Raw genomic sequence first — 26802 nt, 5'->3', positions numbered from 1 at the left:
AAGTCCATGGATAGAGGAACCTGACAGGCTACAGTCCATGGGGTCCCAGTGATTTGGACATGACCGAGTGACTTTCACTTTCCCACCCTTCCTCACAAGATGTAGAATGGTTAATTATTTCATTAACTCTATTCCACTCCTAAGATTCGATGTGCACTTTGTGATGCTTCTTTCTCTGATAACAAAAGTGGGGTTTGGAGGGGATGTAACTTGCGCATGGTCACTGATAAGGGTTAGGTCAGGCTTGGACGCATATTTGCATCTTGAGATGGACCACATTCATAGTTATTGGTGTTGTTAGCTTCTGTTGGAAGAAAAGTTATTTTCCCACATAGCTGTTAGGCTCACAATACTGGCCCTATGCTCCCATGCTGTCCCCTCCCTTATGATGTGTGTCGCTAACCAGTGGCCCAGAATACCTCTCATCAGAGGCATGTCCTCATCTGCCCTGCTTGCAGACACTGACCATTCACTCCTCATGTTCCTTCTCTGGCTGGTCTGCCCTGTGTCTGTACATAGCCTCCCCCTTGTCTCCCAAAGAACAGGGCAGTGGTGGTAAATTGGAGCTGACTGGTCAGGGAGGAAGAAGCAATATGTTATTCTGTGGCCCACTGGATCCACCACGTGGGAAGGGGAATCATGGCAGAAGGGCTGCAGGGCCAGGCTGGGATTAAACAGGAGGCTTTGACCTGTGTTCCCAGTTGGGGAGTAGGGTGGAGGAAGAGAACAAGGCTGAAACAGAATCCTTTCATTGGTAAACTGACATTTATGGAGCTCCCTTTGTGTCAAGCTCGAGGCTGAAGTTACAAAGCATGTAGGGGCTAACTCATGGAGCTCTCAACTCATGTGACATCAGACCTGAGGTCAGAGGTCACCTTAGTCACTTAGGAAAACAGAGACTCAGAAGAAGGTTAAAGAGGTATTCTCACGGTCTTTTAGCCAGTGACAGAGCTGAAGTCTCCTTCCCCACCTGTGGGCCTCTGTGACTGCCAGCCTGGGGCCCAGATGACTCAGAAACTCAAAAGTGCCTGGTTGAATCAGGAAGTTTTGACTGGAGGAGCTTCTGGAGAAAGGCTTGTACTTGCTGGTGGCTTCTCTGCTGTCACTCAAGGCAGAGGAAGAGAAACCTGCTCACTGGAGCAGCTCTTTGTCCTGCTCATTGAGTGACAGGATCACAAAGGACACAGACAGAGACAGCTTTCTCTCCCAGCATCTCTCCCATTTCTCAGGTGGGCAGACCTGAAGAGGACCCATTACAGAGGAGTCACAGCAGGAGAGCAAATCACTGATGCCAGAGTCTGGTCTCCTCTCCCAGGAGCCAGCTGTGACCCAAAGACTGGCATGGGGTCAGTGAAGGCTCTTGCAGATGTGTTCAACACACACCTGCAGGAAGCCTTCTGAGACCACAGCACCTCCCTCCATCCTCCCTAATGCCAGCCCTGCCTTTTGGAGGAGCCTCTCCTCTGGGTGGGGTTTAGCAGATCTCCAAGTGCTGGTCTCTGGGGACGTTGTACTTGAGCTTGTGGGCTTTGAAGAGATTTTCCAGCTCCTTCATGTAGTGCGGTGCAGCCCGCCCACTTCCTCTTGAGAGGGGTGCAGTGTCTTCTGCACCTCGATGGGCTTCCCCAGTGCAAGACTCAGAGGTGAGTGGTGGTTCAGAGCCGGAACCACTGAAGGTGCAGGACCTTGGTATTCCCACTACAGTGGTCATCTGAGTAGGTAAGCACTCTAAATCCCTCCCGTTCAATTCTATTTTGTGTTATAGATTCTAAGATGTTAGGTCAGCTTCAACAATCTGTATATCAACAGCACAGCCAGCAGGCATTTGCATGCATTATCTCTTATGTTATCCTAACAATTATGTGGGGATATAATTTGGTTCTATTCCTGTTTGACTGCTGAGGAAATGAGCCCCAGGAAGGTTAAATAACATGTTGAAGGTCACATAGCCAGGAAAAATTCAGTACCAGGGTGTAAGCCCTGAGGATGGGCTCTTAACCTCAGGGAAAGGTGGATCTGGGAGTCTCAGATGCCGTGACTGGAAGAGACTGTCTCTGTGGGAGGTGGTGGATCAAAAAGCAGCTGCCATGTCTTCTTCTCTTGTGAATGGTCCTGAGGCAGCAGCACTATAAACATTCATGAGAATATCACCACACAACGCAAAGAAAGTTTGGGAGAGGAGGTTGCCTGTACTCAACTAAGAAATGACTGGGTGAGTCGAGATAAACACCTCTATTAGTTCTGCCATTGGAACCTAGTTGAAATTCAAGAAGAAAGCAAATAGTTGAAAGATGGTGCTAAGTCTATGGACTAAAGCCCATGCCCATTATTTACAAGGAAATCCCTCTGGCTCTCCTTCAGAGATTGCTGATTGCTACTTTACACACAGATCTAACAGACCTGCCATGGTCTTGTATCCACCTTTTCCAATTACTGTCATTAGACCCTGTGGTCAGAATTAAACCCGCCTTGTCTTGCATAATAAAAAGTCAAATACTCTTAACAAACCCCAACTATGTTATCAAAGACATGGTATTCTTATTGGAAGGCAGGGGGATCACTCTGTGGATCAGGGTCTGCAAGCAATAAAATAGGGATGAGAGTCCTACCTCACAAGTTGTTGGGAAAAATATGCCACTGCATATAAGGAGCCAGTGCAGTGTCTCAGACAGCTGTAGTGGCTACTGACTTTTGTGTCCCCGTTACTCTTCTCATTCTAGACTGCCTTTCATAGGCTTACTTGCCTGTGTGTCTGTTTCACACACTAGAAACTGTCCTTCACAAAGTCAAGGGTGTATTGGTCCAGGTCTCCTTGCAACACAAGCCCAGGCCTCTTACTCTATAGCCCTTCCCCTCCCAGCCCAGGTCTAGGCTCACCCACAGTGGTGATGGGTCGGCGGTAGGGCATAAGACCAAAGCTGTACTGGAAGATTCCACGGCCATAGAAGACAGGGATGGAACCTCTAGTGCTCTTGTGAAGTCGGTCCTGAAACCACCACAACCAGGAACCAGGAGGGTTCTCAACCTGCTCATAGATGTCATTCTCCCCAAAGGAGAAGATCGGCACCAGATCTGCCCTAGAGGGAGACAGGAGAGAGGGCGCATGGAGGGGCAAGAAGGCATAGCTGGTCCCCTAGCCTCCTGAAGGGACCTAGTGAGCAGGAACTGGAACAGAGGACAGAGCCCTGGGACAAAAGTAGGAGGCCTTGGGTGTCTCCCAGACCTGCCAGGGCTTCTTTTATAACTTCAAGCAGGTCATGGCTCTTCTCAGGGCCAATAACTGGCACTGGGATTGTTTCTGAGTCCATGCTCTCTCTGCTTGCCATAAGATAGGCAAGTGAATCTGAGACGAAGTGTTGGGACAAGGAAAGGACTTTATTCGGAGTGGATGACCAAGAAAACGGCAGGCTAGTGCCTCCAAATAACCATCCTGAAGGGCTGATTGCCAAGTTCTTTATGGATCATAGATTGGGATATAGGTGAGGAAACTAACTAAACAGACTATTTGATCCTTGCAAATGTCTAATAGAATGGCGAGCATCGGGCAGAGGAATGCGTTAGTTTCACTTCCTTACAGTCCTTTACAGGTGGGCAACTCAGGTTATCTCCCTTAGGAAGCCCATTATGTATTCCTACAGTAACAAAAGCTGCAAGATGAGGGTTAAAGTCACAGAAACAGGTCCAGCACAAGTTCAGGATTAACCCTTTCTGGTTACAGGATCATAAGACAAAACAGAATACTGCTGAGAGTTCTCCCAGATATAAAACATCTGCAGACATTCTGGGAAAATCTCTTCCAGCTAGCTTAGTATTCTTCACAGATGTTTAAAGATAGGAGAATAGCTTTAAATTATGTCCTAAGCTCCATTCTCCCAGAGTTCCTAGATCTCAGATGTAACGCAACCTTTCAACAATATGACCTTTGAGACTTAATTCCTTTAGCTACAAAATCTTCCTTCTAGAATCTTCTCTGGGTATGTGGGCCTGAGACAGTGCGTCTATCACCAACATAAAATCTTCATTGTTAATGAATGGAGACGCTGCCTGCCAAAATAGGATCTGCATTTGCCTCTGCAGTCTTCCCTCTAAACTACAATCCTTGCCAATCTCCAGTTGAACCCCGAGCCCTCTCCCCAGTACCCGTGCATCAGGGCGAGCCTGATGAAGCCCTTGCGGTTCCGCAGCACCAGCTTGTAGGCTCCAGGCCTGGCAGTCAGTGACTCCTGGACGCCCCCAACGACAATGGATAGCAGGTTGCCACCTCATTTCCTGCTCAGAAAGTGAGCAGCACTCTCCTTGTCTGATGAGACCAGCCCTGGGGAGAGAGGAAAGCGGCCACGTACAGTTCCAAGCACGGTTCAGGAGTATGTGATCTGGGCTCTCCCCCACTCCCCAGCTGGGAGTCCCCTGATAGCAGGCACTGAGTGTTACCCCTTTTCCCAATTCTCCCACCAAACCCATCACTGAGCACAGAGCTGTGGGAAATGCCTCTTTGGGTCTCATCTCCTTGTCTACTACACATTCACTTGGAAGAAGTAGAGAACAATTGGCCGCCTTCCTTAAAACGCTTACTCAGTCCTTCAGCACTCATCTTCCTGGGATACAAAGAGTGGCAGGACTCACTCTCTGACATGATGTAATCCCTGAAGACCAGGGCCCAGAAACCCCAGTGCAGCATCATCAGATGCGAGTGGATGCCTGGGAAGACAGAGGGGAAGCCTGTGCCCTCCGTGCACAGGTTGGTAAAAGCTCCGGTGGCAAGGACCCCATGAGGGTGGAAGCCAGTGAGGTAGTTCCGCGAGGGGTCCAGCTCGGCAGTCTAGACCAGCTGCAGGGACAGCAATCTGGTGAATCGGGGCTGCACCTGGTACCTCCCCACCCCTGCTCCGGTCTCCCTGTTGAGTTTCTGTGCTGACGTCTTCTACCTGTCCCCTGTGCCCAAGTGCTGTCATACCCCATGTGAGTGTCCTGTGATGAGGGATGGCCTGTCTGAGTATCCTTGACCCCAACGGAAGCATGGAGCAGAGGAGATGCTCTGGGAGACTATGCAATGAAGAGGGAGAGAACACACCCATGAAATGATGACCAAGGCCACCTGCCTGGGAAGGAAGACCCCTGCCCAAGGCAGAGATAGAACTCCTGGGAAGAAGACTGGAGACAAGCCAATGTCCTATATGAAGGGACAGCTTCTTCCAGGCAGAGCCTGACCAGAAAGAAGGAGCCAGCACAAGAGGGAGTGAGCCTCTCACCAAGTTTTGTGGCATCTGGAGTTCTGTCCTGGGTAAAGAGCTGGATCTCTGAGTCCCTGTGACTCAGTGTAAGAGACCTCAGGATGCTGAAGGTAGAGGTTGGGAGGAGGGCCATGAAGTCTCTAGTGATGCCCGCAGGTGTGGGTGGAGAGGGGTCAGGGAGGTGTCCTGTCAAGTTTGCAGCACTTTCTGACACCAGGTCACAGCCTTCCCACAGCACTGCACCCCTGCTCAGGCCTTGGCCTCTGTAGACACTGCTTCTCTGGATAATGAAATCTTACACACAAACCCAGCTCCTGGACTGATCTTCAGGATGAGGGTGAATCAATTGTCATCACTGCCTGATTCCCTACCATTACCTCTGTAGGAAGCCCATAGGGTGCATTAAGATGCTCCAGTGCTCAGGAAGATATAGGCATACCAGACCACCTGACCTGCCTCTTGAGAAACCTGTATGCTGGTCAGGAAGCAACAGATAGAACTGGACATGGAACAACAGACTGGTTTGAATTAGGAAAAGGAGTACATCAAGGCTGTATATTGTCACTCTGCTTATTTAACTTATATGCAGAGTACATCATGAGAAACGCTGGGCTGGAAGAAGCACAAGCTCGAATCAAGATTGCTGGGAGAAATATCAATAACCTCAGATATGCAGATGACAAAAGTGAAGAGGAACTCAAAAGCCTCTTGATGAAAGTGAAAGAGGAGAGTGAAAAGTTGACTTAGAGCTCAACATTCAGAAAACAAAGATCTTGGCATCTGGTCCCATCACTTCATGGGAAATTGATGGGGAAACAGTGGAAACAGTGTCAGACTTTATTTTTGGGCTCCAAAATCACTGCAGATAGTTACTGCAGCCATGAAATTAAAAGACGCTTACTCCTTGGAAGGAAAGTTATGACCAACCTAGATAGCATATTCAAAAAAGCAGAGACATTACTTTGTCAACAAAGGTCTGTCTAGTTAAGGCTATGGTTTTTCCAGTAGTTACGTATGGATGTGAGAGTTGAACTGTGAAGACAGCTGAGTGCCAAAGAATTCATGCTTTTGAACTGTGGTGTTGGAGAAGACTCTTGAGAGTCCCTTGGACTGCAAGGAGATCCAACCAGTCCATCCTAAAGGAGATCAATCCTGGGTGTTCCTTGGAAGGATTGATGCTGAAGCTGAAACTCCAATACTTTGGTTACCTCATGCGAAGAGTTGACTCATTGGAAAAGACTCTGATGCTAGGAGGGATTGGGGGCAGGAGGAGAAGGGAACAACAGAGGATGAGATGGCTGGATGGCATGGCTGACTCGATGGACATGAGTTTGTGTAAACTCTGGGAGCTGATGATGGATAGGGAGGCCTGGCGTGCTGTGTTTCATGGGGTCTCAAAGAGTCAGACATGACTGAGCGACTGAACTGAACTGAGTGGATATATACAGTGGTGTTGTCTGTCAATCCAAATTTCCCATTTAATCCGTCCCCCTTATCCCCTGGTAACCATAGGGTTTTTCCTACTTCTGTTTTGTAAATAAGTACTTCTGTACCTGTTTTATGATTCTGCATATAAGTGATATCATGTGATATTTGTCTTTCTTTGATTATCTTCTCTCAGTTTGACAATCTCTAGGTTCATACATGTTGCTGAAAATGACGTTCATATGTTCCTTTTTATGACTGAGTAATATTCCATTGCCTGCATTATGGCATCTTCTTTATGTATTGCTCTAATGGATATTTAGGTGGCTTCCATGTCCTAGATATTGTAAATGTGCTGTTATGAACACTGAGGAGATCGTATCTTTCCAAATTATGGGCTCATGACAGAGGCCTTATGGAGAACAGTATGGAGATTTCTTATAAAACTATTAGAATACTGTATGGCAGAAAGTGTAGAGAAACTAAAAAGCCTCTTGATGAAAGTGAAAGAGGAGAGTGAAAAAGTTGGCTTAAAGCTCAACATTCAGAAAACGAAGATCATGGCATCCGGTCCCATCACTTCATGGGAAATAGATGGGGAAACAGTGTCAGACTTTATTTTTTGGGCTCCAAAATCACTGCAGCTGGTGACTGCAGCCATGAAATTAAAAGACGCTTGCTCCTTGGAAGAAAAGTTATGACCAACCTAGACAGCATATTCAAAAGCAAAGACATTTCTTTGCCGACTAAGGTCCGTCTAGTCAAGGCTATGGTTTTTCCAGTAGTCATGTATGGATATGAGAGTTGGACTGTGAAGAAAGCTGAGCGCTGAAGAATTGATGCTTTTGAACTGTGGTGTTGGAGAAGATTCTTGGGAGTCCCTTGGACTGCAAGGAGATCCAACCAGTTCATTCTAAAGGAGATCAGTCTTGGGTGTTCACTGGAAGGAATGATGTTAAAGCCAAAACTCCAATATTTTGGCCACCTCATGCGAAGAGTTGACTCATTGGAAAAGACTCTGATGCTGGGAGGGATTGGGGGCAGAAGAGAAGGGGACGACAGAGGATGAGATGGCTGGATGGCATCACCGACTCGATGGACATGAGTTTGAGTGAACTCCAGGAGTTGGTGATGGACAGGGAGGCCTGGCGTGCTGCAACCCATGGGGTCGCCTAGAGTCAGACACGACTGAGCTACTGAAATGAACTGAACTGAGCAGTCCCTCTCATGGACATATACTCAAAATGATTTTTGAGAGGCAATTTGGTATAATTACATTAATTCACATTTTTGTGTAACTATACCAGCCTTCATCTCAGAACTCTTTTCATCTTCCTAAACTGAACCTCTGTACCCAGAAATTAGAACTTCCATCCAGGTCGAGAGAATAAAACCAAGTTGTTAATAGCAGCTAGTTGTAGGGTAGGATTTGGGGGAAATCCTTGACTTTTAGAACACACATTTTGTTTCGGTGTGTTAAAATAGCATGTATTTGTTTTTCAGTCAGAAAAAAGAATTTTAAAATGTGGACATTTCTACTTAATCAGAAAGAACTCCCCCATCTAAAGATCTCCCTCACTCTGGCCACTCATTTAGCTACTGTCAGCAGGCAAAATCCTAACTTGGGTATATCTTCAGTCCCTAAGCAAGGAAACACCTGCTTTCCCCTCATAATGCCAGGAAGGAAAGATGTATAATCCCACTATACTGAGACCAGAGAGGATATTCAGGTTAGCTAACCTCATACAGAAAGCTAGTAGGATGAGGGGTGGTTTCAATTTTACTGTTAAGTCCATATCATGATCCCAACATTCATTCATTCATCAAGCATTTATCAACATTAACTCTTCTAGGAGATGGAGATGCAGATGGGAACAACACTAGCTATTTGAAAGGAGCTTACCTTCCTGCTCCTTCTTCAATCCAGGTTGAGAGAATAAAACCAGTTGTTAATAGCAGTTCATTGTAAGGTAGGATTTGGGGTAAATCTTTGACTTTTAGGATGCACATTTTGTTTCGATGTGTTAAAATAGCATGTATTTGTTTTTCAGTCAGAAAAAGAATTTAAAACTATGAGCATTTCTACTTGATCAGAAACTCCCCCATCTAAACATCTCCCTCATTCTCACATCCTCATCACTCCCTGATAACCTCAGATATGCAGATGACACCACCCTGATGGCAGGAAGTGAAGAAGAACTAAAGAGCCTCTTGATGAATGTGAAAGAGGAGAGTGAAAAAATTGACTTAAAGCTCAACATTCAGAAAACTAAGATCATGGCATCCAGTCCCATCATTTCATGGCAAATAGATGGGGAGACAGTGGAAACGATGGCTGACTTTGTTTTGGAGGGGCTCCAAAATCACTGTAGATGGTAACTGCAGCCATCAAATTAAAAGACGCTTACTCCTTGGAAGAAAAGTTAAGACCAACCTAGACAGCATATTAAAAAGGAGAGACATTACTTTGCCATTAAAGGCCTATCTAGTCAAGGCTGTGGTTTTTCCAGTAGTCATGTATGGATATGAGATTTGGACTATAAAGAAAGATGAGTACAGAAGAATTGATGCTTTTGAACTGTGGTGTTGGAGAAGATTCTTGAGAGTCCCTTGGACTGCAAGGAGATCCAACCAGTCCATCTTAAATAAAATCAGTCCTCAATATTCATTGGAAGGACTGATATTGAAACTGAAACTCTAATACTTTGGCCACAAAGAGCTGACTCATTTGTAAAGACCCTGATACTTAGAAGATTGAAGGCTGGAAAGAGAAGGGAATGACAGAGGATGCGATGATTGGATGGCACCACTGACTCAATGGACATGGGTTTGGGTAAACTCGGGAGCTGGTGATGGACAGGGAGGCCTGGTATGCTGAAGTCCATGGAGTCACAAAGAGTTGGACACGACTGAGTGAACTGAACTTAACTACCTTCCTATGTGAGTGTGTGAATTACAGAGAAGAGGAAAGAAACAGATTAAACAAGTAACCCACTGGAAAGAATTTGTTGCTGGGGCCTGAGTCCTCAGTAACTGTCCTTGTTGACTTTTCAGGCCACATCTTCACCCCTGCCCAAACAGCTGCGCTAGGCCAGCAAGTACCATCTGTTTACCATACGTGCAATGTTTACTGGCCTCCTGGAAAAACTTACTTTCCTGAAGCCTTGTAGATTCATCTTCTAATATCTTTGAAAAAGAGCCCCTTCTCTCTACCCAATGCCAGTCTCCCTAGTGCAGGGTAAGTAATCTTTTTGAAAGTCAGATTGTAAGTATTTCAGACACTGTGGTTCAAGAGGAAACTTGGAGGATATTGCATGGGCACAAAATCATTTAAAATGCAAGCATTTAATACGTAAAAACAATATTTCATTTATGGGCTATACAGACACAAAAACAGTCATGGGATGGTTTTCACTCATGGGTCTACATGGTGACCCCTGTGGTAGACTGAGACGTTGTAATTGAGCCAGATCTATGCTGCCTTCCTGGGAAAGATCCCTCATGTCCTCTGCCTGCCTCCTATTTGTCGAAAATCTTCAGCTTCCTAAGACTTAGCTAAATTTCAAAAATAAAATTATTAAGAGAAGATATTAAGAAGAGGTGGCAAGAATACACAGAAGAACTGTACAAAAGAGATCTTCATGACCCAGATAATCATGACGGTATGATCACTCACCTAGAGCCAGATGTAAGGTCAAGTGGTCCTTAGAAAACATCACTACAAACAAAGCTAGTGGAGGTGATGGAATTCCAGTTGAGCTATTTCAAATCTTGAAAGATGATGCTGTGAAAGTGCTGCACTCAATATGCCAGCAAATTTGTAAAACTCAGCAGTGGCCACAGGACTGCAAAAGGTCAATTTTCATTCCAATCACAAAGAAAGGCAATGCTAAAGAATGCTCAAACTACAACACAGTTGCAATCATCTCACATGCTGGTAAAGTAATGCTCAAAATTCTCCAAGCCAGGCTTCAGCAATATGTGAACCATGAAATTCCAGATGTTTAAGCTGGTTTTAGAAAAGGCAGAGGAACCAGAGATCAAATTGCCAGCATCCGCTGGATCATGGAAAAAGCAAGAGAGTTCCAGAAACACATCTATTTCTGCTTTATTGACTATGCCAAATTCTTTGACTGTGTGAATCACAATAAACTGTGGAAAATTCACTGTGGGAATATCAGACCACCTGACCTGCCTCTTGAGAAACCTGTATGCAGGTCAGGAAGCAACAGTCAGAACTGGACATGGAACAACAGACTGGTTCCAAACAGGAAAAGGAGTACGTCAAGGCTGTATATTGTCACCCTGCTTATTGAACTTATATGCAGAGTACATCATGAGAAACGCTGGGCTGGAAGAAGCACAAGCTGGAATCAAGGTTGCCGGGAGAAATATCAATAACCTCAGATATGCAGATGACTCCACCCTTATGGCAAAAAGTGAAGAGAAACTAAAAAGCCTCTTGATGAAAGTGAAAGAGGAGAGTGAAAAAGTTGGCTTAAAGCTCAACATTCAGAAAACGAAGATCATGGCATCTGGTCCCATCACTTCATGGGAAATAGATGGGGAAACAGTGTCAGACTTAATTTTGGAGGGCTCTAAAATCACTGCAGATGGTGATTGCAGCCATAAAATTAAAAGACGCTTACTCCTTGGAAGGAAAGTTACGACCAACCTAGATAGCATATTCAAAAGCAGAGACATTACTTTGCCAACAAAGGTCCATCTAGTCAAGGCTATAGTTTTTCCAGTAGTCATGTATGGATGTGAGAATTGGACTGTGAAGACAGCTGAGTGCCAAAGAATTGATACTTTTGAACTGTGGTGTTGGAGAAAACTCTTGAAAGTCCCTTGGACTGCAAGGAGATCCATCCAGTCCATTCTGAAGGAGATCAGCCTTGGGATTTCTTTGGAAGGAATGATGCTAAAGCTGAAACTCCAATACTTTGGCTACCTCATATGCAGAGTTGACTCATTGGAAAAGACCCTGATGCTGGGAGGGATTGGGGGCAGGAGGAGAAGGGGACGACAGAGGATGAGATGGCTGGATGACATCACCGACTCGATGGACGTGAGTTTGAGTGAACTCCAGGAGTTGGTGATGGACAGGGAGGCCTGGCGCGCTGCAATTCATGGGGTCGCAAAGAGTCAGACACAACTGACCGACTGAGCTGAACTGAACTGAACTAAAGAGAAATCATAAGCACAGAAAACAGTCAAGCAAGAAAATAAAGAACACTTTAACCATTCCATAAATTCAAACACTTTTAGTTTGCTCCCAATAGCCATAGATAATATTGAGACTCATCACTTAGCTGTTTTGCAGATACTGAACTCCTAGCAGGTGGAGGAAGTTGCTCACCAGTCCATAGACTCAGACCAGAGGCAACCAGAAGGCTGATGATGATGACTCCAAGTTACCTCACCACCAAGCAATCAGACGACTCTCTGGGAGCTGATCATGCACCTCTACCTCACCCAGTCTCTGACACTGTTCCCTGGTAATTAAAGGGGTTTCAGGTATTTTGAGCCTTAACTCTCTGGACTCCTTCCATGGCCCCTGCAATAAAGCCTACACTTTCTTTCACCACAACCCAGTGTCAGTATAGGAAATTTGCTGTGTTCCCACAAGCAGACCCAAATCTGATTTGCTAACAACTGCTCCCTGTCATCTCTCTCCTCCAACACCTCAACACAGAAGATCCCTAAATTACAGCTTGTCTCCCACAGATTGGACCTTGTCACTCCTGTACCTAAAGCCCTCTGGGGGATCCCCTTTGCCCTTGAGATAAGAGTCAAGGTACAAGCTACTGTTCCTAGCATCAGAGGGTCTGGAAGCCTTTTCTCAGCCCCCTCCTTCTAGCTCCAGGCCCAAGGTTACTTGACTCTCTGTCCTCCTCTGGATATTACTAGGTCCCAGGCTGGGCTGAGGTGGGCAGGGACAGTCAGACACACTCTTGTTGGTAAATCTCCCCCAAGGCCCTGTGAGCAAGATGTCCCTCATCCCAGGTGATCCCCAGGCACTGAGCTCAGCATCCACCTTAGGACCTGTATCTTTCCCCATCAATGCACCATGTGCACCCAAAGTGGCAGGTGCCCATGGCCTCCCAAATCCATCTCAGCTTTCCTTACGCAGGGCCAAGTAAGAGAAGATCAACTGCAGGACCGCGAAGGTCTGCAGCCTGCGTTCCAGTGGCACAAACAAAGGTGCAAACTCCACCATGCTGATTCCTCTGCTTCCTCTGGAGGCTTCTCTGAGCTCTGCTGTGGTCTGAGACACCTGCTGGGTTTTGTTGCTGCCAGAGCTTGTTAAGCATTTGTGAGGGTGGGGTGGGGGATGGGTATCCAGCCAGCCGTAGAGTCCCATGGCACCTACCCTGGCAGGGAACAGTATCCTAGGTGAAATATTCAAAACCTCCTGGCCTGGACGAAACTTACTACAGAGAAAGAGAAGTGCAGTGGACTCTTCAGGCAATACATTATCTGCCAGATCACCTTTGCTCAAATCTTGCCCACTACTGGGCAATTGAAGCAGCAAGTGTAGGGCAATCCTGCACTCTTTACACTGACACAACTATTTGGCGGCAGTAATTGTCTCCTTTCACCTGCCAGGTCCAAGGTTCCCCTTTACAATAAGAACTATGAGCTACCATGTAAATATCTCCAGGCCCCATTATCTATCTCCTCCCTGGCTGCCTTTTCCTCAGCTTGCCTGGACAGCAAAACTCATGGAAGAGCTGTCTGATTTCCATGCCTCTCCTCCATTCTGTCCTCCCTCTTCCAGACTTCAGATGCCACTTGTTCCATGGAACTGCCCTTGACAAGTTCACCACTGGCCTCCACACTGCTGAATCCAGTGATCAATTCTCAGCTCTCATTTTGACCTCTCAGCAGCCTCAGACACAACTGTTTCTTCCCTCCACCTTGAAGCCACTTGGTCTGTGGACACCACACTCTCCTGGTTTCCCTCCTGCCCCTCTGTCTGCCTCTGGGTCTCCATAGAGTCTCTTATCCTTCGCCGGGCTAAGTGTTTCAGGGCCCTTCTGTTCCCTCAGTCCTTGGACCTTCTCTCTTCTTTCCATCCTCCCCGCCTCAGAGACCTCCTCCAGGCTCATGGCCATGGAGTCTGTCTACAGGACGAACACTTCCAAACTGTATCTCGAGCCTGGATTTCCCCACAAGCTCCAGATTTGACTATGTAGGTGGGTACTTAACATCCTCACTCACAGTCTGCTTGGCACCTCCATCACAGCCTGTCTAAAACTGAACTTGACTTCCCCTCACCTTCCCAGGCTATGGTCTCCACATAGCCACAGAGCTTTGCAAAGTGGTCACACAGGGACAATCCTGGTCAACCAGTGCTTATGCCTCTGCCTTTCATGGCTGATGGCCTAGGTGCCTTGGAAATTTCACTGTGGTTACAGTGCTTTCCTAATGGTAGTGAGTATATTTGAAAGTGTTTACAAGTCATTAAATATCATTTCATCAAGTTCATGCTCTACTCTTTGTTGATTTAAATATCTCTTGCAATGGAAAGCTGCTTTCCACCACCACAGCCAGCCACTTGGATGGACTGTGATGACAACATTCTCACTGGTCTCTGTCCCTGTGCCCTTATTCCTCCCACAGACTCATAAGCCAGAGGGACTGCTGGGTATGTGATTGCACAAGCTAAAGAGCAGTAGTGCCAGGCTTTGCACAAAACTGTAGCACCAACGTCGACTTTGAGCAGAATATATGCAATGTCCAGATACATATCTTCTCTGGCTCTCCGTGTAGTCAGACACCTTATTTGCTGGTGGATAGAGTGATATCATTTCATCAAAGATGGGAACTATAAATGACAGTAATGGTATGGACCTAACAGAAGCAGAAGATATTAAACAGAAGTGGCAAGAAAAACACAGAAGAACTATCCAAAAAAGATCTTCATGACCCACATAACCACGGTGGTGTGATCACTCACCTACAGCCAAACACTCTGGAAAACAAAGTCAAGTGGGCCTTAGGAAGCATCACTACAAACAAAGCAGTGGCCACAGGACAGGAAAAGTCAGTTTTCATTCCAATCCCACTGAAAGGCAATGCCAAAGAATGTTCAAACACTACAAATTACACTCATCTCACACACTTTCAAAGTAATACTCAATATTCTCCAAGCCAGGCTTCAGCAGTACGTGAACTGTGAACTTCCAGATGTTCAAGCTAGATTTAGAAAAAGCAGAGGAAACTAGGATCAAATTCCCAACATCTGTTGGATCATCGAAAAAAAAAAAAAAAGCCAGTTCCAGAAAAACATCTGCTTCTCCTTCATTGACTATCCTGAAGGCTTTGACTGTGTGGATCACGTCAAACTGTGGAAATTTCTTCAAGAGTTGGGAATACCAACCACCTGACCTGCCTTCTGAGAAATCTGTTTTTATGTCAAAAAGCAACAGTTAGAATTGGACATGGAACAACAGACTGGTTCCAAATTGGGAAAGGAGTACGGCAAGGCTGCATATTGTTATCCAGCTCATTTAACTTATATACAGGGTACCTCATGAGAATTCCTGGGCTAGATGAAGCACAAGCTGGAATCAAGATTGTCGGGAGAAATATCAATAACCTCAGATATGCAGATGACACCACCCTTATGGCAGAAAGTGAAGAAGAACTAACGAGCCTCTTAATGAAAATGAAAGAGATGAAAAAGCTGGCATACAGCTCAACATTCAGAAAACGAAGATCATGGCACCCGGTCCCATCACTTCTTGGCAAATAGATGGGTAAACAGAAGAAAAAGTGACAGGGTTTATTTTGGGGGCTCCAAAGTCACTGCCCCTATGCAGGCAACTGTGCAGCTGGGACCACCCCTCCTTCTTGAAGGTGCATCTAGCAGTCATTTCCAGGGTCCTCCCTCAAGACCAGTTGGAAGAGCCCTGGATGAGAGCTGAGACCAGTCCTGAATTGGCCACCTCCCAGCTATGTGACTTCAGACAAGTCCTTCCCTTCCCAGAGCTCTTCATCCCACTGGGTATCAGGGCAAAGATAGGGCCCCACTGACCCAGGTACACCACTCAGCCGTCCACCAGGGTTCTGTGCCCTTCACCTCACAGCCCCCTTAAAGTAAAGAACGAGGGAGCACTTTATATCCTGGGGCAGTGTGGCTCCTGTGTGGTCTGAGGACCTGCGTTGTCCACAACCTGCCTGTTACTGGCTCCTGACAAGGTACAGAGTGGGAGAGTACTGCTCGGAAACCTTAGAGCAAAGTGGCAAAGCAGTTCTAGTTGTATAAAGCTAATAATTAAAAACTGGATTTGAACTGCTTGTTTTCTTCATTTCTTTGGTAATTTATCTTATATTTTACAAATGGTTGGGCCTCTTTGGTAGTTCAGTGGTAATGAATTCGCCTGCCGATGCAGGAGACACGGGATCAACATTGGGTCAGGAAGATCCCCAGGAGAAGGAAATGGCAACTGAGTTCAGTATTTTTCCTGTGAAATCCCATAGACAGAAGAGCCTAATGGGCTACGCTTCATGGGATCACAAAGAGTTGGACACGACTTACCGCCAAAACAACAAAAGCAATTAGAAATAGATTAGTTCGTGGTAGGTTAGAAAAAAGATATAATACAAAAATCTCAACCTTTAACATAATATATTGAGGTAATACTTGCCACTAATCAAGTAACGTGAAAGTTGCTCAGTAATGTAAACTCTTTGTGATCCCATGAACCCGAGCACACCAGACCTCCCTGTCCATCAGCAACTCCCAGAGTTCACACAAACCTGTGTCCATTGAGTCTGTGATGCCATCCAACCATCTCATCCTCTGTTGTCCCCTTCTCCTCCTGCCCTCGATCTTTCCCAGTGTCATGGTCTTTCCCAATGAGTCAGCTCTTCACAACAGGTGGCCAAAGTATTGGAGTTTCAACTTCAACATCAGTCCTATCAATGAACACTCAGGACTGATTTCCTTTAGGATGGGCTGGTTGGATCTCCTTGCCATCCAAGGGACTCTCAAGAGTCTTCTCCAATACCACAGTTCAAAACCATCAATTCTTCAGCACTCAGCTTTCTTCACAGTTCAACTCTCACATCCATACATAACTACTGGAAAAACTATAGCCTTGACTAGACGGACCTTTGTTGACAAGTAATGTCTACTTTTTAATATGCTGCCTAGGTTGGTCATAACTTTCCTTCCAAGGAGTAAGTGCCTTTTAATTTTATGGCTACAATAATCTTCTTCAGGGATTTTGGAGCCCAGATAAATACAGTCAACCACTGTTTCCCCATCTATTTGCCATGAAGTGATCGGACCAGTTGCCAGGATCTTAGTTTTCTGAATGTTTAGCTTTAAGCCAACTTTTTCACTTTCTTCTTTCACTTTCATCAAGAGGCTCTTTAGTTCTTCTTTGCTTTCTGCCATAATGGTGGTGTCATCTGCATATCTGAAGTTATTGATATTTCTCCCAGCAATCTTGATCCCAGCTTGTGCTTCATTCAGTCCAGTGTTTCTCATGATGTACTCTGCATATAAGTTAAATAAGCAGGGTGACAATATACAGCCTTGACGTCCTCCTTTTCTTATTTGGAACCAGTTTGTTGTTCCATGTCCAGTTCTAACTGCTGTTTCTGACCTGCATATAGGTTTCTCAAGAGGCAGGTCAGGGAGTGTGGTATTCCCATCTCTTTCAGAATTTTCCACAGTTTATTGTGATCCACACAGTCAAAGGCTTTGGCATAGTCAATAAAGCAGAAATAGATATTTTTCTGGAACTCTGTTGCTTTTTCCATTATCCAGCAGATGTTGGCAATTTGATCTCTGGTTCCTCTGCCTTTTTGAAAGCCAACTTGAACATCAGGAAGTTCACGGTTCACGTATTGCTGAAGCCTGGCTTGGAGAATTTTGAGCATTACTTTACTAGCATGTGAGATGAGTGCAATTGTGTGGTAGTTTAAGCATTTTTTGGCATTGTCTTTCTTTGTGATTGGAATGAAAACTGACCTTTTGCAGTCCTGTGGCCACTACTGAGTTTTCCAAATTTGCTGACATATTGAGTGCAGCACTTTCATAGCATCATCTTTCAGGATTTGAAACAGCTCAAGTGGAATTCCATCACCTCCACTAGCTTTGTTCATAGTGATGCTTCCTAAGACCCACTTGTCTTTGCATTCCAGATTACCTGGCTCTAGGTGAGTGATCACACCATCGTGATTATCTGGGTCATGAAGATCTCTTATGTACAGTTCTTCTGTGTATTCTTGCCATCTCTTCTTAATTTCTTCTGCTTCTGTTAGGTCCATACCATTTCTGTTCTTTATTGAGCCTATCTTTCCATGAAATGTTCCCAAGATTTCTAATTTTCTTGAAGAGATCTCTAGTCTTTCCCATTCTGTTGTTTTCCTCTATTTCTTTGCACTAATCACTGAGGAAGGCTTTCATATCTCTTCTTGCTATTCTTTGGAACTCTTCATTCAAGTGGGTATATCTTTCCTTTTCTCCTTTGCTTTTCACTTCTCTTCTTTTCACAGCTATTTGTAAGGCCTCCCCAGACAGCCATTTGGCTTTTTTGCATTTCTTTTCCATGGGGATGGTCTTGATCCCTGTCTCCTGTACAATGTCACGAACCTCCGGCCATGGCTTATCAGGCACTCTATCAGATCTAGGCCCTTAAATCTATTTCTCACTTCCACTGTATAATCATAAGGGATTTGATTTAGGTCATACCTGAGTGGTCTAGTGGTTTTCCCTACTTTCTTCAATTTCAGTCGGAATTTGGCAATAAGGAGCTCATGATCTGAGCCACAGTCAGCTCCTGGTCTTGTTTTTGCTGACTGTATAGAGCTTCTCCATCTTTGGCTGCAAGAAATATAATCAATCTGATTTCGGTGTTGACCATTTGGTGATGTCCATGTGTAGAGTCTCCTGCTGTGTTGTTGAAATTGTTGTGTTGTGTTGTTGAAGAAATACCAATAACTTCAGATATGCAGATGACACCACCCTTGTGACAGAAAGTGAAGAGGAACTAAAAAGCCTCTTGATGAAAATGAAAGAGGAGAGTAAAAAAGTTGGCTTAAAGCTCAACATTCAGAAAACGAAGATCATGGCATCTGGTCCTGTCACTTCATGGGAAATTGATGGGGAAACAGTGGAAACAGTGTCAGACTTTATTTTTTGGGGCTCCCAAATCACTGAAGATGGTGACTGCAGCCATGAAATTAAAAGATGCTTACTCCTTGGAAGGAAAGTTATAACCAACCTAGATAGCATATTCAAAAGCCAGAGACATTACTTTGCCAACAAAGGCCCATCTAGTCAAGTCTATGGTTTTTCCAGTGGTCACGTATGGATGTGAGAGTTGGACTGTGAAGAAAGCTGAGTGCCAAAGAATTGATGCTTTTGAACTGTGGTGTTGGAGAAGACTCTTGAGAGTCCCTTGGACTGCAAGGAGATCCAACCAGTCCATTCTGAAGGAGATCAACCCTGGGATTTCTTTGGAAGGAATGATGCTGAAGCTGAAATTCCAGTACTTTGGCCACTTCATGCTGAGTTGACTCGTTGGAAAAGACCCTGATGCTGGGAGGGATTGGGGGCAGGAGGAGAAGGGGACGACAGAGGATGAGATGGCTGGATGGCATCACTGACTCGATGGACGTGAGTCTGAGTGAACTCCTGGTGTTGATGATGGACAGGGAGGCCTGACGTGCTGCAATTCATGGTGTTGCAAAGAGTTGGACACGACTGAGCGACTGAACTGAGCTGAACTGAGGTGAGTCATACGATGAGCTTGGCTCACCAGAGAGGGGCCATCTTTTCAGGCACTAGTAGCTTACCACCTGGTAGCTCCCACCATCCTTTGTCTGTTTTGGTGGCTCCCTCCGCTTCAGCTAGTTGGTTTTGAGCCTCAGTGTGTGTCGGGGAGTCTAGGGCCAGCTCGGGTAGCTCAGCTAGGACAAATGTTCTCATGGGGATTTACCCGGATTCCTTTCTGTCCTCGGCTGCCCATCTGGCGGTCTCATCAGCCAGCCTATTTCCTTGAGCCTGTGGGATGTGTCCTTCTGGTGGCCACGGCAGTGCATGACTGCTACCTCCGTGGGGCTCCAGACAGCGTCTAGCAGGGTCAGGATCTCCTCCTTATTCTTAATGTCCTTTCCACTGGCCGTTAGAAGGCCTCTCCCCCGGTTAGGGCCCCATGTACGTGGACTGTAGCGAAAGCATACCGGGAGTCGGTGTGGACGTTCACGCTCTTACACTTTGACAACTGCAGTGCCTGGACTAAGGCCCATAACTCTGCTCACTGGGCTGACCAGTGCTGTGGTAAGGAGCCAGCCTCAATAACAGTCCTCTCTGTGACTACACCATAGCCTGACAGTCGCTGTCCTAGCTTTATCAGGCTGGTGCCATCGGTATACAGAGTCCAGTCAGGATTTGAAATTGGCCTGTCTCTGAGGTCCGGATGGCTAGCATAGACCTCCTCTAAGACTTCCTTACAACTGTGGGTAGGTCCACCTTCTCCTGTTGGGAGAAGCGTTGCTAAGTTTAAACCCCGGCAAGGCTCAATATGGAGGTTGGGGTTTTATAGAAGTCCCTGGTATTGAATAATCTGGGAATTTGACAGCCATTTGTGGGGGTCTCCTCGAGGGAAGGTGCTGACTTCATGTGGGACTTTTACGATCAGGTCCTGGCCAAAAGTCAGCTTTGTGGCTTCACGTACGGTAGAGCGACTGCAGCCACTGCCTGCAGACATCTAGGCTACCTGGTAGCAATGTTATCAAGTTGCTTTGAAAGGTAAGCTATCAGCCTGTCCCACGTTCCCAAAGTTTGAGTCAAAACCCCCATGGCTGTTTTATCTTTCTCAGTCACATATATAGTGAATGGTTTGGTGAGGTCTGGCAATCCCAAGGCGGGGGCAGAGGTGATTGCTAGTCTTAGCTCCTCAAAGGCTTTCTGCTGTTTCTCAATCCAACTTACTGGATTTTCTTCAGGCCCTGCCAGGAGCTCAAATAGGGGCTGGGCTATTTGAGAATACCTTGGAATCCAAATCCTGCAGAATCCAGTGGCCCCTAGGAACTCCCTGACTTGCCACCGAGTCCTAGGTGTGGGGAGCCTCAGAATTACTTCTTTTCTAGATTCGTCTAGCAACCTTGTGCCTTCCCTTAGGACAAACCCCAAATACCTTACCTCTTCCTTGCAGATTTGTGCCTTTTTCCTCAGCATTCGGTATCCCGCCTCTGCCAGCAATTGGAGGAGCGGTTGGGTCCCTTCCCAGCATTCCTCCAGATCTCAGCAGCCAGCAACAGGTCATCCACATATTGCAGGAGCCAACATCCATATCTTTCAGGCTGGAAAGCTTCCAGGTCCGAGGCTAAGGCTTCTCCAAAGAAGGTTGGTGCATTTTTGAATCCTTTCGGGAGGCAGGTCCAAGTGAGCTGCTGCTTATTGCCTCTGATTGGGTCCTCCCATTCAAAGGCAAAGATGGGTTGTGATGCATGTGCTAGGCGTATACAGAAAAAGGCATCTTTGAGGTACAAGCAAGTATAGATCCTTGTCTTAGGTGGGAGGAGGCTAAGTAAGGCATAGGGGTTTGTTTGGGACAGTCAGGTGCAGAGTTACAGTGGCTTGATTGCCAATCGGAGATCCTGTACAGGCCTATCAGAGAAGGCAATGGCAACCCACTCCAGTAATCTTGCCTGGAAAATCCCATGGATGGAGGAGCCTGGTAGGCTGCATTCCATGGGGTCGCTAAGAGTCGGATGCGACTGAGCGACTTCACTTTCACTTTTCACTTTCATGTATTGGAGAAGGCAATGGCAACCCCACTCCAGCGCTCTTGCCTGGAGAATCCCAGGGATGGCAGAGCCTGGTGGGCTGCTGTTTGTGGGTTCGTGCAGAGTTGGACACGACTGAAGCGACTTAGCAGTGACTTAGCAGCAACTTAGCAGCACAGGCCTATAAAGACTGTCCTCCTTCCTTCTTTACTGGTAAGATTGGTGTGTCCCAGGCTGACTGACATTCCACCAGGATGCCTGCCTGTTTTAGCCTGCCAGTGTGAGGCAGAATCCCGATTCGGGCTTCTATGGGTATTGGGTATTGACGCTTTCTCCCCGGGGTGGCGCCAGGTTTGAGTTTCTGTTATTACAGGGGCTTGGTGTCTAGCTAGCCCAGGGGGGTTATCTTTGGCCCAGACCTCAGGGAACAGCTGAGTTAGCCTTCTCTCCAACTCTGTTGCCTGGTCTTGTTTATCTCCAGGGGGCTCATGTAGCCTCCATCCGTCTTGAGGGGGCACAGATAAGGAGAGTAAGTAGGTTGTTGTGCCCACCCAAAAAGTGGGCCTCTCTTCAGGAGAGAAAGTCATTTGTGCTCCCAGTTTGGAGAGTAAGTCTCTCCCCAGCAGGGGTACTGGGCACTCAGGGATATAGAGGAACTCATGAGTCACTTGGTGACCCCCCATCTGACATTTCCTGGGCTGGCAAAATGACTTAACCATTTCTTCTCCGGAAACCCCAGTTATGGCGGTGGTCCTTTTAGACAGTGGCGCCATGGGTTTAGTTACCACAGACAGTTCTGCCCCCATGTCCACTATAAACTCAATGTCTTGGTCCCCAATTTTTAAAGTTACCATGGGCTCTCCGGGACCTGATGTCTTTGAGCCTCGGCATCCCTATTCAGTCTCTATGTTAGTGAGTTCTGCAACCGGGAGGGGTTTATTCTCCCTTCTTCCTTCTGGGCACTCATTCTTCCAATGACCGAACCCACGGCATCGGGCGCATTGATTTGGCTGTAATGGAGCCCGTGGCCTCCGTTGGAACTGGTTGGAGGGCTGTCCTGACCTCGAAGATAGGGGGGGTTTCTTTGCTTTAGCTGTAAAAGTCTTCAGAAGACTTTCCAAGCGCAGCAGCCAACATTGCAAACCTCTCGTCTGTTCTCCTCTGCTTGCCTTTATACCTTTTCTCGTATTCCTTTTCTATTTCTATGTCCCTATTCCAGAACACCTTATCTGCTATTTCAATCAGCTGAGAACTAGACATGGATAGAACTCCTTCGGTCTTTTGAAGCTTTCGTTTTATGTCAGGACGTGCTTTGGAGATAAATGCCGAATTGATAACAATCTGGGAGCCCGTAGCTTCAGGGTCTATGGGCGTATAGAGTCTGTAGGCCTCACAAAGTCTCTGGTAAAATTTGGAAGGTGACTCGTTTCCCTTCTGAACTATTCTGGCCGGTTTAAACCTGTCCATCGGCCTCCGGGCTCCCCTTTGAAGTCCTTGTATAATTGCTGTCAGGTATCTGTCTAATTGGATTTTTCCTTCCTCTGTATTGTAGTCCCAGTTAGGTCTGTCTGTGGGGAAGTCTTGCTCTATCCACCTCTCTGGGTTAGCAGTGCCCTCAGGAACCATCTCCTGTAACCATTTCTTTGCTTCAGTGTTGATCCTATATCTCTCTTCTGTACTAAAGAGAGATGCTAGTAATTGCATTATATTGTCCCAGATTGGTCGATGAGTGTGGAAAATAGTCTCCATTAGTCTAGTCATGGGGTTCCACTGAGTAAGAAAGGATGTGTTTTTGCCAGTTCAGTTTATCGGTTGATGAAAAGGGCTGATAGTAATAGGTTACAGGAGCTTGGTGATAATCACCGTCCTCCCCTATCATTGGGGGTTGCTGAGCTTCTCTGAGGGGCATCTGCAAGGGTATTCTTTCCTCTGGCTCTTTGGCCTAGCGGAGCCTTTGTTTAATTCTGATGGTTCCTCCCCCTTGTCTGGGAGTACTTACCGGAAGTGGAGGGTAGAGTTTTGGGAACGTAGTGGCAGCATCCAGGGTGGTAGCGTCCGGTGGGCTTATTGTCCCTCCAGCTGAGGCTGGAGCCTGCCGGGTGGGGAGTGCGGTGAGGGGGGCCGGAGGGGTGGGGTGCGGCTCTACAACTTATGGAGCTGTCCAGACCGTTGAGGAGTCCAGGAGGCTTACCGGTCTCGGGCTGGTTCCTCCGGTTGGGCCTCCGGTGGCCGCGGTGTTACTAGCTGGTGGGATCATCATCCAGTATGGGGGTGGTGGAAGCTCATCTCCTTCAGGGTCCTGTAAAATTTCCTCCTCATCCTTGGTTACCTTTTGGGCCATCAAGATTTTTCCTTCCCCGCCATGAGTGTAAAAACGGGCCCATTCGGGGGGGTCTTGGGCTATTCCCAGCCAAGAGTCTCTGTACGGGAACTGGTCGGGGTGTCCGGGCTTTCCCGTAACTATAGCATAGACTGCCTTTATGAGATTTAAGTCCATAGTTCCCTCTGGTGGCCAGCCAACTCCCATTGAAGGCCATTTGACTTCACAAAGGGTACGGAGCCGGCCAGGCGTCATTTTCCTCCCATAGTCTCCATCGAATCCTTTCTTAAAATTCTTAATCATTTTCTCCAATACAGTGGCCTTAGATCTGCTTCCTCCTATTTTCTTACCTCTGGATTCCCACGTCCCAGGGCCTTCCCGAGAAGCCAATCTACCTGTTTCCACTGGCAGGGGAGATGATGGGTCACACAGCAGACGGGTACCTCCTGGGGGAGGGCAGAATATGAGCACGCAGAAATCTATATCCTCTTTCTAAAACCCTGTGGTGACAGCTCGGCACGTTCCCTAAGATGGCATGGACACACCTCCTGACTGGCTTTCTTAAACCCTAAATTCCCTTTCTTTATCCCTGCACAGCCGTCGACCTGAGTGTTGAGCAGCTATTGTTGCCAACCTAAACAGTTTCCTATGCGTCTCCCTTCTGGTCCCTCCCAGGGGGGTGATCAGGCCCCCTCTTCCACCCTACCAGGTGGGCTCCTCCCCACCTGAGCACTCAGTTCCCTTGCTGCCATTCACGACCTGCCAAAGCGAAGAAACCCGGCGTTGAGAGGCTGAATTCTTCCAGAGGGGTGAGGCGCCTTCCCCACTCTAGGAGATTCAAGCTACAAAGCCTCGGGGTGGCCTCAAATGAGACCTGTCTCCTCAAAGCGAGGAGTTTCCCAGCCAATGCACCAAAATCTTACAGCCACGCGTTCCAGGAAACAAACTCACTCAGAAGGACAACACAGATAGTGGAGTGCAGTTTATTACACCAGCGGGCCCAAGGCAGAGTCTCCTCTTAGCCAAGGACCCTGACCAGCATTTGTGAAAATCTTTTATACCCCATGTGTACGTCCGAACCCACCACCCCAATTTCCTTGGAACTTAAAACAAAGGAAGGGTAAATACAATCACAGTAACCCCATTATTCCAGTGTTATCAAGTGTTAGGTGTTCAAACAGTTAATAATCAATAAGCCTGTGGTTACACTCTGATAGATACAGAAAGAATTTATGACCTGTCTGGAGGCAGGGGTGATTAGAGTATGTTTTCTCTTAGGCAATGAGTAGCCTGGATGTGATTTTCAAGATTCCCCTGTCCAGAGGGGGTCTTATCCTTCTATTGTAGTTTTCATAGGCACTAAGCACAGAGTCCAGAGTCTGCTGGAGAGGTGGCCAAGCAAGATCAGCATGAACAGGCCTCTGATGGAGTCCTGCTGCTGCTACTGCTAAGTCGCTTCAGTCGTGTCTGACTCTGTGCGACCCCATAGACGGCAGCCCCCCAGGCTCCGCCATCCCTGGGATTCTCCAGGCAAGAACACTGGAGTGGGTTGCCATTTCCTTCTCCAATGCATGAAAGTGAAAAGTGAAAGTGAAGTCACTCAGTCGGGTCCGACTGTCAGTGACCCCATGGACTGCAGCCTACCAGGCTCCTTCGTCCATGGGATTTTCCAGGTCCAGGCCCTGTGAATTCCTTCTTCACCACTATCTGAGACCTACATGATTCAGACTTTGCAAGGAGCAAGCTGAGTTACAGAGGCAGAAGTGAAGAAGGAATTCACAGGGCCTGGACTCCATCTTGGGCCTGTTCATGCTGATCATGCTCAGCCACCTTTCCAATGGACTCTGAACTCTGTGTTTAGTGCCTATGAGAACAACAACAGACCGATAAGACCCCTCAAGACAGGGGAACCTTGAAGATCATATCTAGGTTACTCATCGCCTAAGAGAAAACATACACTATCACCCCTTCCTCCAGACAGGCCATAAATTTTTCTGTATCTATCAGAGTGTAACCTCGAGTTTACTGATTATTGGCTAATTGTTTGACTGTTTGAGCACATGAGCACATAGCACGTGAATGATGGGGTTATTGGGATTGTATTTTCTTTGGTTTATGTAAGTCTCAAGGAATTTGGAGTGGCGGGTTCAGACACGTACACATGGGGTATAAAAGATTTTCCCAAATGCTGGTCAGGGTCCTTGGTTAAGAGAGACTCTGCCTTGGGCCCACCGGTGTAATAAACTACACTCCACTATCTGCATTGTCCTTCTGAGTGAGTTTGTTTCCTGGAACGCATGGCTACAACAGAAGGAGCAGGAGGTTATGTAAAATTTTAACTTTTCAGCTTCAACCGCACCTCCCTCCATCTTCCCTAATGCCAGTCCTGTCCTTTATTTATTTTTTTCTTTTTTTACATGTGTTCCCAAACATGAACCCCCCTCCCACCTCCCTCCCCATAACATCTCTGTGGGTCATCCCCATGCACCAGCCCCAAGCATGCTGTATCCTGCGTCAGACATAGACTGGCGATTCAATTCTTACATGATAGTATACATGATAGAATGCCATTCTCCCAAATCATCCCACCCTCTCCCTCTCCCTCTGAGTCCAAAAGTCCGTTATACACAGCTGTGTCTTTTTTCCTGTCTTGCATACAGGGTCGTCATTGCCATCTTTCTAAATTCCATATATATGTGTTAGTATACTGTATTGGTGTTTTTCTTTCTGGCTTACTTCACTCTGTATAATCGGCTCCAGTTTCATCCATCTCATCAGAACTGAATCAAATGAGTTCTTTTTAACAGCTGAGTAATACTCCATTGTGTATATGTACCACAGCTTTCTTATCCATTCATCTGCTGATGGACATCTAGGTTGTTTCCATGTCCTGGCTATTATAAACAGTGCTGCGATGAACATTGGGGTACATGTGTCTCTTTCAATTCTGGTTTCCTCGGTGTGTATGCCCAGCAGTGGGATTGCTGGGTCATAAGGGAGTTCTATTTGCAATTTTTTAAGGAATCTCCACACTGTTCTCCATAGTGGCTGTACTAGTTTGCATTCCCA

At 46.6% G+C, this 26802-nt stretch overlaps 1 pseudogene; it reads right to left on the bottom strand.

Moving 5' to 3' along the window:
• Window positions 1-1474: 1474 nt before the first annotated feature.
• Window positions 1475-23754, bottom strand: LOC128059921 (2-acylglycerol O-acyltransferase 2-like; annotated as a pseudogene).
• Between the last annotated feature and the right edge of the window lie 3048 nt (window positions 23755-26802).

The sequence above is a fragment of the Budorcas taxicolor genome, chromosome 15, assembly GCF_023091745.1.
Source record: "Budorcas taxicolor isolate Tak-1 chromosome 15, Takin1.1, whole genome shotgun sequence".
In the NCBI taxonomy this organism is placed as follows: domain Eukaryota; kingdom Metazoa; phylum Chordata; class Mammalia; order Artiodactyla; family Bovidae; genus Budorcas; species Budorcas taxicolor.
This window is presented reverse-complemented; position numbering and strand designations above follow the sequence as displayed.